A 19,888-nucleotide genomic window follows, 5' to 3' on the forward strand; every position below is an offset into this window, starting at 1 on the left:
TTCAAAAATAAGAAAGTGTCTATTATAAACTTGGAAAAGTTAAGTTTCTATTTTTATTAATTAGTATTTTTTGTTAAAATGCATTGGCACTGAAACATTTAGTCCATAAATGTACGTACATCGGATAGAGTAATCGTGTAACAGTTTATGAAAGTAGAAGCCCGTTCGGTAGGATTATAATGTTTGTTACCCTATTAATTAAAGAAAACTCTGTACAACAGGAAGGTCTTTGTAATTTTTCGATAACTGCATTTTATGACATACAATATTTGTTTCATAGCGTAGTTGAATTTAAACTACAATAATTTATAAATCAATCTTTAATGACATAATTTTTTACTGTCTAATTTCAATAGATATGTCGATTTTTAATTAAAATATTTAATGCATTAAAGTCGCGTAGAGATTTTTACTAAACATTTAATTTTAAAACTATTATTATGAAAGTCCAAAAAAAGTATAAAAGTCTAGGGAATTTAATATCCCACTATAGATTTGTTTTATAGATTATCGTAAAGCGTTCGACAGAGTCAAATGGATACACTTATGACTGATACTAAAAGAATTAGGTGTACAACAACACCTAATTTTGCTTATAACTGAACTGTTCGAACACACTACTGGACCATTTAAACTAGTATTAAAAGAAGATTGAACTTCAAATGGTAGATTCAGTAACGAAATATAAGTATCTGGGAAAAATTTCTCAAACGATATTAATATTGAAAGAGACTTTAAAGAGCATCTGACACAGCATGCTAAACCGTAAGGCGCCTAAACCAAACAATATGGATATTTATGAAAAATTACAGCTCGTTCCAGAAAGAATTGTAAATATAACATTAATCTAGATTAAGAAGAACCGCTGAAGAAAAAACAGTAGCGGTTAGCCTAAATAAAGAAAGGCAAAAATAAGTTGTATTTGATGTTTTGAAAAAATCGATCCGAAAACCGTATGAAAAACATGTCATAGTATGGACATCGTGCGCGGCGATGCCTCTGCCGTCTGCCTATATCGGAAACTTTTACTACCATTTGACTATTTGTGTAAGGTTAGGTGGCACACCACAAAAAGTGTTTTTATTTTCTCTTTTGTTTAACAATTAAAATGTATTGCTATACTTTTAGATATTCCAAAACCACAAAGGATAATAAACATAAATTATGAGGTACAAAATTCTATTATTTTCTATGCGCAAGTTATTATAGACACATAGGCTATCACACAGTTAAAAACTATGCAACCTATGAAAAAAATACAGTAGACTATGACTACATTTGTGCTTTAGCACTATAGTAAGAACAAGATAAAAATCTAAATACCTACATAATTATATTAACGAGAAGTTAATAAAACTTTTGTTAGTTATCAGTAAGAGAAAGCTCATTTCAGAATATATTATGAAAAATGTTGTTGGTATTACAATATCAGGTACATTTATATAACGATAGGAATACAAAAATAAAAAAACAACTTACTTTTTCAAAATAACAATCAATCACTTCATTTTATCACGAAAAATTTAAAAAATTGCAATGTAATTGAACCCATTTTGTGAGCACTCTTATGCGCTTTAGGAGCACAACTATCAGCTAAATGTTCTTCATGTGGGAGTCCTGAGTAATAGAACTCCAACATGGTTCTCCTGTAAATTGTCAAACTTAGTCTTAGATAACAACTACAACCTTCTTAGTATTTATGTACAAGATACCGTCCACAATTATGTGATTATGTGTAAGTGCCAATATTCTTTTAAAAGAGATTAATAAAATTCGCGGGTAGACACCGCGACATCGGTATGTCCCGTAGTGATAAATTTACCATTTTATTGTAATTAGCATTTAAAAATGAAATTTTCATCTTTCATACAAACATCGATAGTTTTTAGCTTTGGATGTATTTGCGTCACACCGTCCTGTAGCAGATTTAGTCTAAAAAGTTTTATTTTACGCACAATTAGCACATTGGCTCTGGAAATGATCTATAAATATACATTATTAATTATTTCCAATCAAGATTTTTAAGCAGCTCTGTACCATTGGTTCATTTTTGTTGCTTTTTTTTATTTGCCCTTTCTTTTTATCGTCATCATTACATAGCGCTACAACACTGGGTGAGTCTTGTGAGAAATATTAATTTTTTGAGATATCTTATTATCTTATTATCTTGTTTTAGCCATTCTTCATAATTCGCATCACTATATTAAAATAGGTCTGAAGTTTGTATTATGCTCTTTATTCCTTCAGTGGCTTTATTATTAACTGTGATTATTGATCCAATATATTTAAAGTCTTTCATACTTTAAAAAACGTAGTTGTTGACTTTAATGTTTTATCTAGATTTATTGAATTGGTCTATTCTGTGTATTTGCTTGTATTTGGTTTTCACCTCGTTGATTTTAAGTGAAACTTTTTTCATACTCTCTGGACTTTGTTGAAGATGTCGTTTACGAACGGGAGAGAGATTCTTATGAAATCTATATCATAAGTATTATGCTAGGAGCTGCTTTGTACCTTGGACCGTTAATGGATTACATGTTAAAAGGACGGTATTTCTATTTTGGTAAGCTGTTCGTTCATTTTTTATTTATTTGAATCGAGAATCTGTATTTCATTAGATCTCTGGTTTATTTATTTATATCTCTGGTGTTTTGTTTCCTGTATCGTTATTAAAAGGAGTTTGCTGGATACCGAAATAGGGAATCCGGTGGTACGTACATGATCTTATGATTACCAACATTAGAAAATTTGTCTTACTGTAAAATCATGATGATTTTACTAGAAAATATAATGTTGTTTAATAATAATGAAGTTGTTTCGCTTTACCTTCTCCATCGAGGTCGCAGTGAGACTACTACCGTTATACCTTCTGGTATTTATTATTTTGCCGGTCAAGCAACAATTCCAAGAGTTATTAACTTGGTACTGATATCTCTGCTCCCCGATTTTAGCATGCCATTAAAACTGCTACATTCATGCTTTCTATTATCCAACGACTAGCCAGTCCAGGACTATATGCATTATTATGGTACTGATATTGCTGCTGCCCCTTATAAGTATATATAATATGCAAGGAAGGTTTTGGCAATTTAATAGGTTTTTTGTGTGTTAGAATATAATTTCTCCAAGAAAGTAAAGATTATCTATCCGCTATCCGGATTTAATCCATCGATTTAATATTAGAATACTACAAAGTAATGCTATTACCAGCAAAAAAAAACGGTATAATAGTCAGTAACGAGAAAACCAGATAAATGTTCATTAAAAGACAAAAGAGACGATGTAGAATAGGACATATAACGTAACAATGGACCCATATAATTTTGAAAGGTTTGAAAGTTTAAATCCAGAAGTGTAATACAAACTACTAAAATCAGGATATATAAAACAATGTAAGTAAAACTCATAAGAAAAGCCCCAGAAATGTTTTACAGCCGGGAACTAATGCTAAGGTCAAACAGGAATATAAAGATTGGATTTAATTTTTTTGCTTAAAACTTAGCATTGCCAGCTTGTATTCTGTTATTCTCTTTTGTAGTGTTTTTGTTAAAAGTGCTCTTAAACCCCAAATATTTAGACTGATGAACCATTTCAAAGTTGTACTCTTCTTCTTCTTCTTAATGTGCCTATCCGTTCCGGATGTTGGCGATCATCACGGCTATCTTTACTTTGTTTATTGCAGCGCAGAACAGTTCAGTGGTAGTCGTGTTATACCACTTTCGTAAATTTTGAAGCCAGGAAATGCGTCTTCTTCCCGGTCCTCTCTTACCATTTACTTTCCCTTGGAGAAGCAGCTGGAGAAGGCCGTAACGTTTTTGATTTCTCATTACATGTCCTAGATATTCCAACTTTTTAGTTTTAACGGTCATGAGAATTTCACATTCTTTCCCCATTCTACGCAGGACCTCCACATTAGTAACTCTGTCAACCCAGGATATACGTAAGATGCGCCTATAACACCAGATTTCGAAAGCTTCTACCCGATTCATAGATGCAACAGTCAGTGTCCATGCTTCCATTCCGTAGAGCAGAACTTTGAATATGTAGCAGTTCAATAGACGGCATTTTGTTTTTAATGATATGTCTCGACTGTTGAAAATGGTTCTCATTCTAACGAATGCTGCTTTTGCTTTTATTATTCGCTGTTTAATTTCTGTTGAGTGGTCCCATTGGCTATTTAAATTGGTGCCTAGATATGTATATTGCTCGACCATTTCGATTTTCTGTTGGTTGATTGTAAGTTGAGCGTTTAGTATTGGTTTTTTACTAATTGTCATAAATTTGGTTTTCTTTATGTTAAGAGCTAGTCCGTATCTGTTGCTGACTTCTGTTATGCGATTTGTTAATATCTGTAAGTCATTCAGATTATCGGCAAAAACTATAGTGTCATCTGCATATCTAATGTTATTCAACCATTCACCATTGGAATTCCTTTCGCACAACCGTCTAAAGCTTCCTTAAATACCCATTGAGAATAAATATTGCACAACAATGGAGACAAAATACAGCCCTGTCGTACTCTACGTTCAATTGCAATTTTATCAGTTAACTGGTCTTCTATTTGGATTTTGGCCGTTTGATTGTGGTAAATATTTCTGATAATTCTAAGATCTTTGGTGTCAATTTCAATTTCTTGCATTAGAGTCATTAATTTGTCATGTTTTACTCTGTCAAATGCCTTCTGGTAATCTATAAAGCATACGTATATGTCACAATTCACATCCCTGCATCTCTGAAATAGCACCTGTACAGCAAAAAGGGCCTCCTTTGTTCCCAGAGCATCACGAAATCCGAATTGTGTTCTTGTTAGTTGTTCCTCACATTTTGTATATATTCTTTTGTGAATGACCTTTAGAAATGTTTTAAGTAAATGGCTCATAAGGCTTATAATTCTATAGTCTTCGCACTTTCTCGCATTGGGTTTTTTTGGAAGATTTATAAAAGTTGACACTAACCACTCTTGGGGAACCACGCCCGTATCATATATACTGTTAAATATATTTGTCAACCATTTTATGCCATCATAGTTCATAAGTTTTAAGAATTCTGAGTGAAAATTATCAGGGCCTACTGCTTTACCATCTTTGGTGCTTTTGATGGCATATTTTACTTCTTCGACTGTAAATGGTGGTCCAGATTCGCAATTGGTGTTTGTTGTAATACCAGTGTTACTCCGTATATCTTCAAAAGTTTTTTCCACGTATTTAATCCAAATATCTCTTTTATGCTCTATTTCCAGTACTATGTTTCCCTGATTATCTGTCAGGGATCCAGTGTTCTTGTATTTATATAAGCCTGCCGGTTCTTTAATCTTTTCATGGAGATTAAATGAATCATGTTTTTGTTGTAATGATTCTATCTCTGTACACTTCGAGCTAAACCAATTTTCTTTTGCTATTTTAATAGCCCTTTTTATTTCGTTATTTATGTTGTTGTAGTAATTCTTATTATCTTTAGCGTTTCTTCTGTCTTCCATCATACACAGAATCTCCTCCATCATACATTCCTTTTTATTTGTTCTTTCAGGTTTTAAGTATTTCTCTGTTATTTCTTAACTTACTTTGTACAAATTTTCTAGTTCTACATCTGTGTTATCTGTTTCTGTACGGGCCCATGGTTTTTCTGTACGAGCCCAAGTTTTTTCTTTTAGGCGTTTTTGTACTTTTTCCTTTACTGTTTTATTTTTCAGTTGGTTAATATCGTACCTCATAATTTTTGGTCTTTGAACTTTCTTTAAACTAAGTTTCATTTTGGCGATAAGTGGATTGTGGTCCGAATTTATGTCGGATCCCGGGTACGCTTTAACAGATGTTATAGAGTTTCTGAATCTAAAGTTGTACTGGTCTATTAAAATATTATGTCCTATTCTGTTTCGTAGTGCTCTTCTTATGATAGCCATATATATATTTTTTTATTATCGTTGATTTGGAGGACCTTTTTCTGCGCTTTTCCTATTGAATGTATTAATGTTTTTTTTTACTAATAATTATACTCGCTACTATATTAAACTCATCGTCGAAAGTCCGTATAATCTGAGGACCTTGATTATTAAACTGTGAGATTTTCTGTATTAGCTTTCCGGGCGATGCTCTCCAAAACGATCGTAAACACGATTGGAGATACGGCATCTTCCTGTTTGAGGTAACTGTACATTTGAAAGTAAGTTGACAGTTATTTCCTTAGGTATGCCTAGTTCTTCCATAGCATTTTAGTTAAAATCTTATAATTATATCATATGTTTATTTAAAATCTATAAATAACTAGCTTAATATTTTTTTATTCCCATTTCATTTCCCATAACATTTTTCATTAAGTATATAATATTTACCCCATTGGAATCATAGCGGATGCTATGATTCCAATGGGGTAAAGTAAAACCTACATATTTGTTGCCAAAATTACTTTGCTGCTGTATCGAGTACCGTTTACTGGTATATGAATTTTGTTACGAATTTATCTTGTGTCCTGAACTTTATTAAATCTTTTACCGCGAATTGAAAAGCACCTTTATTTATAACATTTATTGTTAACGTTTAGTGGAATATTTTACGTTTATCTAAATAAGTATTTACTATAGTGTATAATAGTTGTAATTTTATTTTACTATTTGTATATATATAGGTATAATTTATAATATATGAATTGTCTTATATTATACAAAATCATCCTATTTGCGTAAAGTGATATTTATATGGCAATTAGTTGTAAAGTCATTAGTATTTTCTGTCGTATCATATTTTCCTGATAATTTTTGTAGACAAGCGGTTTAGTTTATGTAATATAATATCCCCAATTGGTCTCATAATATTTAGGTTTCAAAACAGCTGTTACCTACGCTAATTCGTTCACCTTTTTTAAAGCACTTTGTCCAGTTTTCTGTGAAATCATTTTTTACTTGTAGATTATTCCTTGTTAAATTAATTAATTTCTTAGGTAAGCCTTGTTCTGCCATAGTATTCTATAGTTTTATTCTTATGATTAAATCATGTGTTTGTTTAAAATCTATAAATAACTAGTTTAATGTTTTTTCTGTATTCCCAATATTTCTCATTAACTGCCTAATAGTGAATAATTGATCAACGATTTATTAAGTTGTTCTAATTCCACACTAATGGTCTCCTATTTGATAGTTCACTCATTCGTTCCAGGCGTATTAGAAAAAATACTGTATATCCTAATTATTAATATATAGCTTATATATAGCTTTTACCGCTACAGTTTGTGCAGTACATTTTATCACCACTTTTGTGTATGGGTATACTTTTCAGGAAGTTGGTACTTGCTCTTACTTCTAAATTGACAGATCAGCTGTTTAACCGCCTGTACTGAACTTTCTTCTCCATTTTGCAAATATATATAAAAATTAATAAAAATCACTCTGAAATACCGTTGATTGAAATATTGGATATCCTATAATATTCAATCAACGGAAATATGTACTAAGATCACGGGGAGAATATTATGGGTTATTTCTGGTTTCGTCATAATTGACACTGGAATTACTAACAGGAAAGTGCTCTCGCTTCCACATGTTGAAATTGATATATAGTACCAACAGATGCTAGTCATATACCATCAGTACTAATAAAATGGAAACTATCAAATTAATGTCAATTTCATTAAAACACACCTGAAAAATATTGACAACAAATTAAAAATCGCTTATGCGTTAAAAAAATTAAAGAATTGTGAATAAAAATAGAGGAGACGTCCATAAAAGCAATAGAGTAGCAAAGCTCACAGCATGAGAATATTGCCTCGTAGTTTTATATAGCAATTTGCTATCACATATTTTGAGATACAAAATCTTAAATTTAGATATTAGACATTCTTATTAAATGTATAATCTAATATGTAAGTCTGTTTATGTTTTACATACTTGGAAAACACTGAACAGCCAAATATTTATTATTTTATGTACTAGGTTCTAAAAAATAGTGTACTCAAAACGAATAAAGATTATCTACCAAGTATTTTATTCCAGTTTAATATGAAAGCATCAGATATAAAATATTATAAAAATTTCATCATAGGGGCAAATTTGAGATAAAAACCAAATGATAGAATATTTAGTGAAATCTAAATATCTTAGAATAGCTGTATCGAGCGAGGATGAGGTTGTTGATGAGGAAAAAAAAGACCTATCGCTGGGGAAGTGAGAAAGCAATTGGCAAAAGCAAAGAGCACTTTAATTACAATAAATGAAATATGCATTACAACCTATCATGATACACATATATTCGTACCGCAGAAACAAGACAATTAATAAACACGTTAAGAGAATCTTAATAATAACCAAAATTTAAGTTTCAATAAATAGAAGAAATAAAAATATACAGAATATACACAGGATAAACAACATTAACATAGCTGCAAGAAAGAGAAAATAATGAATCAATCATATTAATGTAGAATAGCAGAGGACAAAGTGTTTGTCATAGCATTGGACAAGTGCCAAATGGAAAAAAGAACACAGTCGTTCAAAAAAGACTGTACTCTAGAAAGAAGATAGAATAGATTATGAAAAATAAAGGCATAAACATGTATTTTCCTACTTTTTTAATATTAAAAATACGTAAATAAAACCTTGAATTAAAATGTGACCTTTAATATCTGTGACCTACTTGAACAATGGCGCTGATGTATGTAGTTGAAAATTTTTACACTTATTTTAACTGTTTATTTTCTTATTATCTATATATGAGTTGTGAATCTTCCACAAAGAGGCTCTTCAATGCCTAAAATTATTACTACACAAATCTGATTCGAAATATCGTCAAAAAGTAATACACAGCATGTAAAATTTAAATTTTTAATAAAAAGTAAAAGATTAGGCATTACTTATGGGGTTCAAAGAACGAGCCTTTACGAAGATTGAAGTAGTAATAAGACTACCGGAATTGGGCATACCCCGGGTAATGATTACTTAATTAATCGGCTAATTCTTCAGTCACCCCTTTAATATGATTTTGTCAAATTGGTCCTTTTTAGGACCAACTATTTTATGTCTATAACTGTTAAGGGCATATCTAGAGATAAAGAAACTTTATTTTACTTAAACTTATCAGACATATGCGCTAAACACGAATCTGGCGTGTTTCTAGTGCAGAAGACACATATAGGGCCTGACCTAGGGTATTTGGTATTAAGCTGATTGCTGAAAACCATATTATAGATATAGACATGCTATCTTTGTCGGAAAAGAAGCAAAGAAAAACTTAAGGCAAAACCAGTCAGCTAAGAGAACCTTTCAACGATATTGAGCTTGGATCCACCATCTACATATTAAATGAAAAATAATGCAACTACCAACATTGAGGATCTGAGCACAAAGTATATTCAAATTATGCAGATACCCTAAGTCTATAGACAAGCCAAAGTTGTTACCTTGCTTAAACCTGGCAAAAACTAGAACGACCACAAAAATTATCGGCGAATATATTTATTTTGTCAGCTATTCAAAATATTTTTACACAAGATCATTAATATTATTTCATCGATATTTGAAAAAACAAATTAAATTAAAAGACGAAAGTGGCTGTAGATAGTAAAGATCATGTACATTACAAATATAAAATCTTACCCAACACAGCAAAGATGGGTACGAAAAATATCGGGTATCAGGGGTGGTATTTTTCAATATAAATGCCGCTTACGACACCTTAAATTACAGGATATATCTCCAAAAACTATATGATATCTCCTTAGATAACTAATTCATTTGTATTATCTGCGTATGCCTACACAACAGAATATTTTTCATATCACTCAATGGTATTGTAAGAATAGCAGATGACGAACGGTCTCGCTTGGGGTAGCATAAAGACACCTACACTGTATAACATTTACAAAAACGATCAACCCATACCACTAGATATTAGGACTTCTATTATATAGATGATACACCTATTATTGCACAATAAAAATAAACTATGAATCAATTTTCAGCCAAAACCCCTGAAAAACTCATGTGTGCTCCTTCAATTTCCATAACATAGACGTTTCACAAAACTGAACATCCAGTAATGTCATAAAATCGTTGAACTATAGACTTCCTATAAATTCCTTGAAAATAGTTTGTATGGCACGTGGTCATTCACAGATCATTGTTTAAAACTAAAAGGTAAATTGAGGACCAGAATTAGTATTCTTCGCAAGCTTATTAGCTAAAAATGAGGCGCACGTCCTTCCGCCCTACAAATTAACCATTCTTTCTTGTTGTAGACACTACTACCCATTTTAACACAAAAATATCTATTGTAGTACTTAACTATATTTATTTTGAGATAACCTTCTATCGAGATATCATATGTACCACACAAATAAGACCAGAACTAAAACAATAAAAAAACTTATACAAGATATCGCAGAACATTGGATGAAACAAAAGCAGTTTTTATTAATCGGATGCTTACATAAAACGTACAAAGACACATTTACGTAAACAAAATATATTACACAATTTCTGTAATTAAGAAAACATCGACTTCGGCATTGAACTAATAAAATTATATTAAATAAAAAAATAACGTTTTTAAAAATACAGAGAAAATAAAATTTTCTATTCAAGTGACCATTCCATTAAATAATAAGTCCAAATTCTTTTGTATCTGCATACCTGTTTTTTAAAGAACCAGTTCTGTTCTATTAGTCCATAGTAATACCAGGTAATCGGATATCCTCTGTTACACAGTGTAATGCTTATGACATTACACTGTCTACAAAGAGTAGATAAAAATAAGGAGCCCATATAAACCGTTTAGGGTATATGTTGAAAATATACGGTATAATCGCACAGTTGCCAAACTCTCAGAGCTTACTTAAACCGATAAAGTTATGGTTCAAATATACAATGAAGAAGATATGAACGACCCCTATAATATATACACATGAACTAAACGATATACATTTATTATATAGGGGTACTTATAAGCTCCAAAAATTTTTTATAAATTATTAAACTCTACATGTTGACGAATCGACAGAACCAATATTATGGAATGGTCAAGTGAGCTCCGTATATTGGTGCCCACTTGAGCACTGAGCTCACTTGAACCTTAATTTTAACATGGACGGAGTCCACTTTATGCCGTAGATATATATATATATATATATATATATATATATATATATATATATATATATATATATATATATATATATATATATATATAGTGTGTAAAAGCCAAATGGAATAAATTCATTATTTAGGTTACTGTACATATTTATAAAAAATCCCGAAACACGTCAAATTTAAATTATAACTTGACATTCTTTAACGTGAAAATGCAACTCCTACCTTCAACCCCCTTAGAATGACAGGTACAACCCCCAATTTTTAAAATAGGAAGTATAGGCTTGTGATATATCGTTTAAAAGGTCTTTTCATTCTCCATTCAAAAATGTTGTCGCTTTCAAGTTTATTAAGATTAATTAAGATAAAATAAATTAAAATCATGTGGTTACCGAAATTCGCTAAAATATACTCAAAACTTTGTTAGGGATTGTTTAGCTATACCCGTTTAGGTCTTGATAATGAGAAAGTGAACAAAAACCATAGCAATGTGGTTTTTAGATGGTAACCATTAAAAAACTTTAAAGAATTTCCGTGGCAACGTTATTTTAACAAGCATTAGTAAATTGTTTTATTTAGGTTTTCAGTATTTTAATTTAAGTAAAAAGTTCGTTGAATTCAATTCTGAAAAATGGTTAGATTAACGGAAATGCATAAAATAACAGTTTTACAAATGATTGGTTACGGAGATAACACCCGAACACAACAGGAAGTAACTCGCCTATTTCATGAGAAATTTCCTAATTTACCGCCTATATCCCAAGAAACAATAAGTAAAATAGAGAAGCAGTTTCGCGAGTTTGGTCATGTAAGGCAGATAAAAAAAGCAGCTGCCAATGCACTGAGTGATGAACTCAAATTAGATGTGTTGCTTGAGTTTCAGGAAAATCCACATACATCGAGTAGACAGGCATCCACTACATTCAATGCTAGCCATACATCGATAGTAAACATATTAAAAGAAAATAAATTGCATCCCTATAAGATGATACTTACTCAGGAGCTCATGGAAGACGATTTCGATGGGAGAACTTTTTTTTTGTGAGCAAATGATGGACATGTTGGATAACAATATTATCCAATTAGAAGACGTTATGTTTTCTGATGAGTGTAATTTTTCACTTAACGGTCATGCTAATCGGCAAAATTGCCGCTACTGGGCCACGGAAAATCCTCACTGGATGAGAGAAGAACATACTCAATACCCTCAAAAGGTTAATGTTTGGGTGGGGATTGTAGGAAACAATATCATTGGTCCCTTTTTTATTGAGGGCAACTTGAATGGCAACAATTATTTGGCACTACTTCAAAATGATGTCATTCCAACGTTGGCAAATTTATATCCTGATCCAGGAAACCCTCAAGTTCCAGCGAATACGATATGGTTTCAGCAGGATGGAGCACCACCACATTACCAACTTAATGTCCGGCAGTACCTCGATACAATATTTCCCAATCGGTGGATAGGGAGGCGAGGATCGATTAAATGGCCAGCACGATCACCTGATCTTACATTATTAGATTTCTTTTTATGGGGATATGTGAAGAGCCATGTGTACAAAACTAAACCTTCTGATTTAAATTGACTTAAAAGAACGAATAACGCTTGTGATTAGGTCGATCACGCCTGTTATGTTAAATAATGTTAGAAGACAGTTTTATTTGAGATTAGGATGTTGCCAAGACGTTCGCGGTGAACATTTTGAACATCTACTTCATTAACATTCATAGTTCTTTTTCGTGTTCTCCATTTTATTACGTTTTGCATTACATTTTAGTTTTTGATTGTATTGTAGCGAATTTTGGTAACCACATGATTTTAATTTATTTTATCTTAATTAATCTTAATAAACTTGAAAGCGACAACATTTTTGAATGGAGAATAAAAAGACCTTTCAAACGATATATCTCAAGCCTATACTTGTTTGTTTTTTGTATCTGAATACATTTGTTATATCCTCTTCTTTCATTTGCTATGTCGCATGTTAGGATTCGATCAATTATTTATTTTTATTCAGCCAGAGGCCTTTTTTAAGATAACAAATCAAAATTTGTCTTATAGTAAATCTATTTTTATCCATAGTGTCCTATCATTAATAATAAAAATACTGTGTAGTGCCCATTTGGTAGTCGCCATGTTTGTTTTTTTATCTGAATATATTTGTTATATACTTCCCTTTCATTTGCTATGTCGCATGTTAGGATTCGTTCAGTTGCTTATTTTGGACTCAGCCAGAGGCCTTCTTTAAGTCAATAAATTAAAATTTGTCTTTTAGTTAAACTATTTTTTGCATAGTGTCCTATGACATCTCGTATGAAACTATACGTTCATTAATAATGAATACACTGTGTAGTTTTGGTAGTCGCTTTGTTTGTTTTTTCTATCTTAATATATTCGTGATATTCTTCCTTTTCATTTAACATATCACACCCTTCATTATACCACCGTGTGTGTTTTTTCTGTCTCAACCTATTCGCTACCGCCTCTCCTTTCCAATGAGGGATCATACGTCGTGATACGACGAACTATTCTAAACCCCAACAACATAAAGCCCCAAAAATTATTTAATTCTACATAATTATGTTTAACTTGATTTAATTTTATTAAATTCTATTTACCTTTATTTAATTTTATTTAATTCTATTTACCTTTATTTAATTTTATTTAATCTTATTTAGTTTTTTTTTATTTTATTTTGGTAAAGCGTTGACGTTTGTTAAACGTCATTTTATTTTTATAGTAAATGTACGTTTATCTTACCCAGTAACATCTAATAAATATATATTATACCTCATTGATCTTATCTTACAATTACGGTAACCTATATTTTTAGCAGTTTTCGGAAAACTTAATTAATTCAGATGTCTTTGTTCAGATGGCGTTATAATTTTAATTCGCCGTCGGAAGCGTCTAAATTTCCACTAATAGATTTCCACATTGTTTTAATACCATTGACTAAAAACCGCGTTTTGCGTGTTTATGTATTGCGCGTTTAGGTACGGTGTCGGAGATTATTTCTTTATGTTTTAAGTTAACGGAGTTTGAAATTTGTTTTAACAGACTGACATGTGTCTGTACTTCGGCTTAAAATGCAAGTTTTCTCGGTGTATCAGCGTTAATAAATTTTTCCAGTGGGTTTTCTAAAATTCTGTCAATGTTGGATATTATAGTTTTGATGGGGAACAATTCATAAACTTTTTCATGAAAAAATATTATAATTGTTTTATTAATAGAAGTTTGATGAATTTGGGACTGGGCGATTGAAAAGAGTCCGTAAAATCTATAAAGGAAAATTATTATTAATTAATCTGTCAAAATTTACTTTGGAAGTTTGGTTAGTTTTGGGGTTAAGAATAGTTGTGAAATTTGCTCTTGAATTTCGAAAGATCTAATAAAACCAAATTTTGTTTTTGCACTGCATAGTGTTCTAGAGGCATATGCGATTGGTAAATCTTTTCTTATATGGCCTTGCGATACAACGACTCCAATTGCGAATGCACTAGCATCAGTAGTAAGTAAAAATGGTTCTTCAAAATTTGGATATATAAGAATTGAGTCTGATATTAACATATTTTTGAGGTCATTAAAGGCTTCTTTGCATTCAGAATTAAAAATAAAAGATACGCTTTTTTGAAGTAGTTTTGTAAGAGGTTTCAAAATTTTGGCAAAATTTGGAATGAATCTTCGGTAGTAACCGGCTAAGCCTAAGAATGATTTTTTTTCTTTATTGTTTTTTGGTTCCGGGAAGTTCTTTATACATGATATCTTAGCAGGGTTTGTTTTTACTCCATGTTCTGTTACAAGGTGGCCCAAATAGGCTACTTCTTTCCTCAAAAATTAACATTCATCTGGATGTATTTTTAAATTTGCTTTTCGCAACCTTTTAAATACTTCTGTCAGTAGTGACATATGGTCGTGAATAGTGGGTGAATAGATTATTATGTCATCCATATATACTAAGCACCTTTCGTTTTGGATTCCTAAGAAGATGTTGTCCATTACTCGTTGGAAAGTAGATGGAACATTCATTAGTCCGAATGGCATGCGAACAAATTCGTAATGTCCATTTTCAACGGAAAAGGCTGTTTTTCGACTATTGTTTTTTCTTTTATTCGTTTTCTCTCCAGTCTTTCCAGATTTTTGTCTTGGTCTTGAGTTTTTTGGAAGGTGGTACAATTCCCTACTCATGGTTTTTTGGGCTTTTATATTTGATTTTGGTTTGGGATCTAACTTAGTATTATTTTCAGGTTCTACTTATATTGTTTCTGTAAGGATTGTCTGCGATTTGTCTTTTGCGGGTGTATTTGTCTTTTGTCCTACTTTGTGAAGAGTAAGGGTTGTAAAATTTGTATGCAACTGTCGGGATTTTAGCTCTATTACATATTCATAATGATCTAGGAAGTCTAGGCCTATATGCCATCGAAATCAATCTCTAGATTAAAAATGAAAACTTTGTGAGGATTATCTTTGATAAAGGGAATAAGGAGAGATTCTGTAATTAATAATTTTTCGTCGGTTATGCCTTGAATAGTAACTTTCTCCGGAACTCTATTATGATAGTTTCGTGCTGTGTTTTCTTTATAAACAATAATTCCAGCACCCGTGTCAATTTAAAGTTTAAAAGAATTAGTAGCATCATTAAGGTAATATAAATTTTTAGAATTCATTGTATGAAAGGGGCTTACAGGAATGTCTGTTCGGGAAAATTAAGATTCGGATATTTCCGTAATATCTGTTGAATTCGAAGGATGGTTTTGATTGGGAAGTGAAAGAAAATTCTGATAATTTTCTGTATTGTGTGTATTATTGACGTCGTTATTATAAAAATCGGTCTGCAGATTATTTTCTGTATAATAATCTGTATTATAATTATCTGTGTAACAATTGTTTGTATAGTAATTGTCGTCTGTATAATAGTTTTCTGGTATTTCGTCAGGGTATCCGTTTAAAACATGTGCCCTTTGAAAATTTGGATTTCTTTGAATATCAGATGGACGATTTTGATTTTGGGATGAAAAAAAATTTCTCTGTGGGTGAATTGAAGAAATATTAATTCCTATTATAGTTTTGATTGTTTTGATAGTTTCTTGGTCAACCATTATATTGGTTTTGGTAACCGGGTGGCCTGGAAAAGGTTTGGTTTGTTTGTTCGTAACATGAAGAGCGGCATTCGGTATTTAAATACCCAATGCGGCCACAATTTGTACATTTTGAAAATTGCGACGAGGGCTTTGCCATTGGTTGAGAGGGTTTAGAGATAATTGATTTAGTATATAAGTTTCGAAATATGATAATTACAGTTCGTGTCGGATAAGATTGCTGGCTTTAATAAGATCAAGAACCATCTTGATCTAATAATTGCTGGCCCTAATAATTTGTCCTAAATGAGGTTCTAAACCGGTCAAAATAGAGTCATGGTATTAATTAATTCACATTGGGTGGCTTTTTGATCTTGCGACAAACTTGATTTTATCGAGGCATGCATTTTTGCATTTAAAACTTGTAATCGGTTAAAAAAGGTTAGGGGTGATTCGTTAGATAATTGTTTTAGTTGTAAGTCTTGTATTAAGAAGGTCAGATCTTTACTGTCTCCGAAATGAATATTTAATGATTGTTTTATTTCTGAATAAGAATAGGGTATTAGTTGAATTGCCTAACCTCTCTAAGTCTATTTTTTTATGTGAATCGTTAATAGAACACGTTGATCGCCTGTTGATATCTTAATAGCACGGTCGCACGCATCTAAGAATGTAGAAAAAAAAATTAGATCTTCTTCAAATTCAGGAATAAAATGTATGGATAATAAATCAGTATATATCAAGATAAAAATGTACCACTAAAATATATCAAAATAAATATATCAATATAAAATCCAACATAAAAAGAAATATATCAATAATAATTTTAATGTATATTTTTTTTATATTATTTTGATTAATAGACTTTCTGTATACTCCATGATATGTACGTCGTAGATATACCGCCTGTCCGGGAATTACAAGGCGAGACCGAAAAAGTCGGCTTAGATTTCAAGGGAACCTTCGAAAATTTTAGAGCAATGCTAAAAGACTTTTTTAAAGATCGCGGAGAACCTACAGGTACGATCCCAAGGTCAAGGTCAATCCTTCCAAAGAATCTGAAGCCGACGTACTAACCCAAGAAATGTCAATTATCAGAAGAGAATTACAAGACCTAACAATACCGATACAAATGTCGCAAGCAGAGTTATTAAACCAAGTACGAAAGTGGAACATGCACTTCGATAAAAAATATTGCTATGGTACTGAAACAACAACAGAAATTGGACTCATGGACACACGTTAGCGAAGATTTTAAGAAAGCTTCTATCCCAAAGTAAATTTACCATAGACATTCATACTGTTACGAACATGCGTTCGGCATGGCCTATGTAACGGTTGCATCTCGAAATGGCTTCGAAAACCTTCGCGATGTATCGAGCGCTATAGAAATCCATTTGTCAAATAACGAATTAGAGGTGGGACTACCCCAGAAGATTCGAGAATAATACTTTTTGGTATATATATGTAAGGGTGTTATGAGTGATTTTAGTTGATAAGAGAGTACCGAACTGTAAACTTATAAATAAATATATTTATATAAATTCGAACCGCTCGTTTTATTTAATCTCGCTACAATAGACGAGATGGATCTTTTTCCAAAGATCAAGAACTGGAACGGATATATAGAAATATGATACCCGAATATAAACTTTATATTCGCCGCCGGGACTTTAAAGATTTAACTGCATTGCAAAATAGCCCTGGAATATGAAGCCATGGAAGACGAAAAAACCAGAGTAAATTAAAATCTTCAAAGACACCAAGAAGGTAAGGCCCCAAGAGAATACGACGCCAAAATGACTTGCTTTAGATGCAAAATGCCAGGTCACATCCGTAAAAATTGCAAAAACACATGGAAAAAATTCTGTTCACGTTGCGGCAAAGATGGAATTTACAGCAGTGACTGCTGTATATGGCGTCAGGGAAACGAATAGCAGACTGGAGAAATAAGGTGTCGTCCCAGTTTGTGGAGTAAGGTTCGACTCCATTCGTTCTCGCCGTTATACAACCAGTGAACAACGACTTTCGACTTCTTGCATCATTAAAAATCGTGAATAAAACTTACAAAGCGCTAATTGATACAGGAACTACTAAACATTATGCCGAAGACACAATAGCACAGGCATACAAAGACTTTCTAGAAATCTATAGCGGAAGAAAAAAACTAGCAAACGGTTCATCGATAAAACTAAATAGGAAATTAGCTGTTGACTGCGAGATCAATAATTTACAGACCCGAGAAACATTCATTATAATGAAGAATACTACTTAAAATACGGATCTAGAAGGATTCCTAAGAAAACTTACTTACTTACTAGTCAACGCCCACCCTTGGCATGTTAGCCATTTGGTGGCGCGCTGACCAGTATAGACGAGCCGTTTCTCGTAGGCGATCTTCATCCTCCTCGGGTGGGTCTGTTTTCAGGGCTGGGCACTCTGGAAGGTGAGCAGCATCCATCTGGGGCTGATCACATAGTGGACAGTTGTCATTTTCGCGGACGCCAATGCGATGTAGATGGGAGGCCAGGTAGTCATGCCCCGTAGTTGTTCTGAACAGGGCTACACTAATGGGTCTCGGCAAGTTGCGAGGGATTGGTGACTCTATTAGGTGGGCCCAAGATTTTCCAGCACCGGCTTGTATTTGCTGCTCTTTTATCTTCGCTTTGATTCCTCTTCTAATGGTGGACTTTGCTGATGTGTACGATTGGAAGCTAGGGGGCTGTGGAAGAGTAGTGCCTTCTTTTGCAAGTTCATCCGACTCTTCATTTCCTTCAACACCGACATGACTAGGGATCCATTGTAGAGTAATCAGCCACCCTTTTTCCATCAAGTTCGATAGTTGGACGCGGCAAGATATTGTTTTGGCACAGTCGGTGTATCGATTTGTCGACAGGGCGAGGATTGCGGCTTGGCAATCGATGAAAAAGGCAACTTTTTGGGGGTGTTGGAAATTCTCAAGATTTTTTGCAGCTTCGTGTATAGCAGCAATTTCGCCTTCGTAGTTGGTGAGAGGGGCACCCACAGCTATAGAGCCTTTGAAGAACGTTGAGACGTATCCTGCTCCTGTTCTTCCCGAGTCCGGCATCGAGGATCCATCGCAGTATATGTGGATCCACTCATGTGCTGGGTACTTGGTGTGTATCGTCTCTAGGGCGGCTTTCCTTAGGGCAATGTCTGACGATAAGTGCTTCGGGTCGTTATGGTTTTCAAGCAGTAATTAAGAAAAGATTTAAGGGAATTCGAGAGAGTAAGAGGACATACCAACTGAATAAAACACGAAATAAAGTTAAAGAAGAGATGCGACCTTGTCAAGTAGCCGTATAGAGTGCACAACCCCGCAATATTACAAATCATCAATGAAGAAGTAGACAAGGTGTTAAAGTAAGGAACTATCGAATCCTCCACAAGTGGTTGGAGTTCACCGATTGTACTAGTCAGAAAAAAAGACAACTCGTACCGATTTTGTATCGACGAAAGGTCACCGAGCTATCAGAAAATTTCATTTCTACCCCTGATCTAAAACAATGTTACTTTCAAATACCTCTGGAAGAGACAAGCCACCCAGTAACAGCATTTAGCGTACCCGGAAAAGGCCACTTTCAATCTAGAGCTACTCCGTTTGGCCTACACTCCGCTGGAACAACTTTCCAACGCCTACTGGATCAAGTAATATCTCCTGACAGAGTTTGCATTCGCCTACTTAGATGATCTCGTGGTAATATCGAAGATACT

General features: G+C 32.9%; 2 protein-coding genes across 2 annotated transcripts in view; one reads left to right on the plus strand and one right to left on the minus strand.

Annotated features, from left to right (window-relative positions):
* The window catches only part of LOC140448468 (uncharacterized), a 375,096-nt gene that overhangs the window by 301,820 nt on the left and 53,388 nt on the right, over positions 1-19,888 (plus strand). The gene's annotated exons all lie outside the window — the stretch shown is intronic.
* The window catches only part of LOC140447722 (novel acetylcholine receptor chaperone), a 79,620-nt gene that overhangs the window by 6,934 nt on the left and 52,798 nt on the right, over positions 1-19,888 (minus strand). The gene's annotated exons all lie outside the window — the stretch shown is intronic.

The sequence above is a fragment of the Diabrotica undecimpunctata genome, chromosome 8, assembly GCF_040954645.1.
Source record: "Diabrotica undecimpunctata isolate CICGRU chromosome 8, icDiaUnde3, whole genome shotgun sequence".
NCBI classification, from domain to species: domain Eukaryota; kingdom Metazoa; phylum Arthropoda; class Insecta; order Coleoptera; family Chrysomelidae; genus Diabrotica; species Diabrotica undecimpunctata.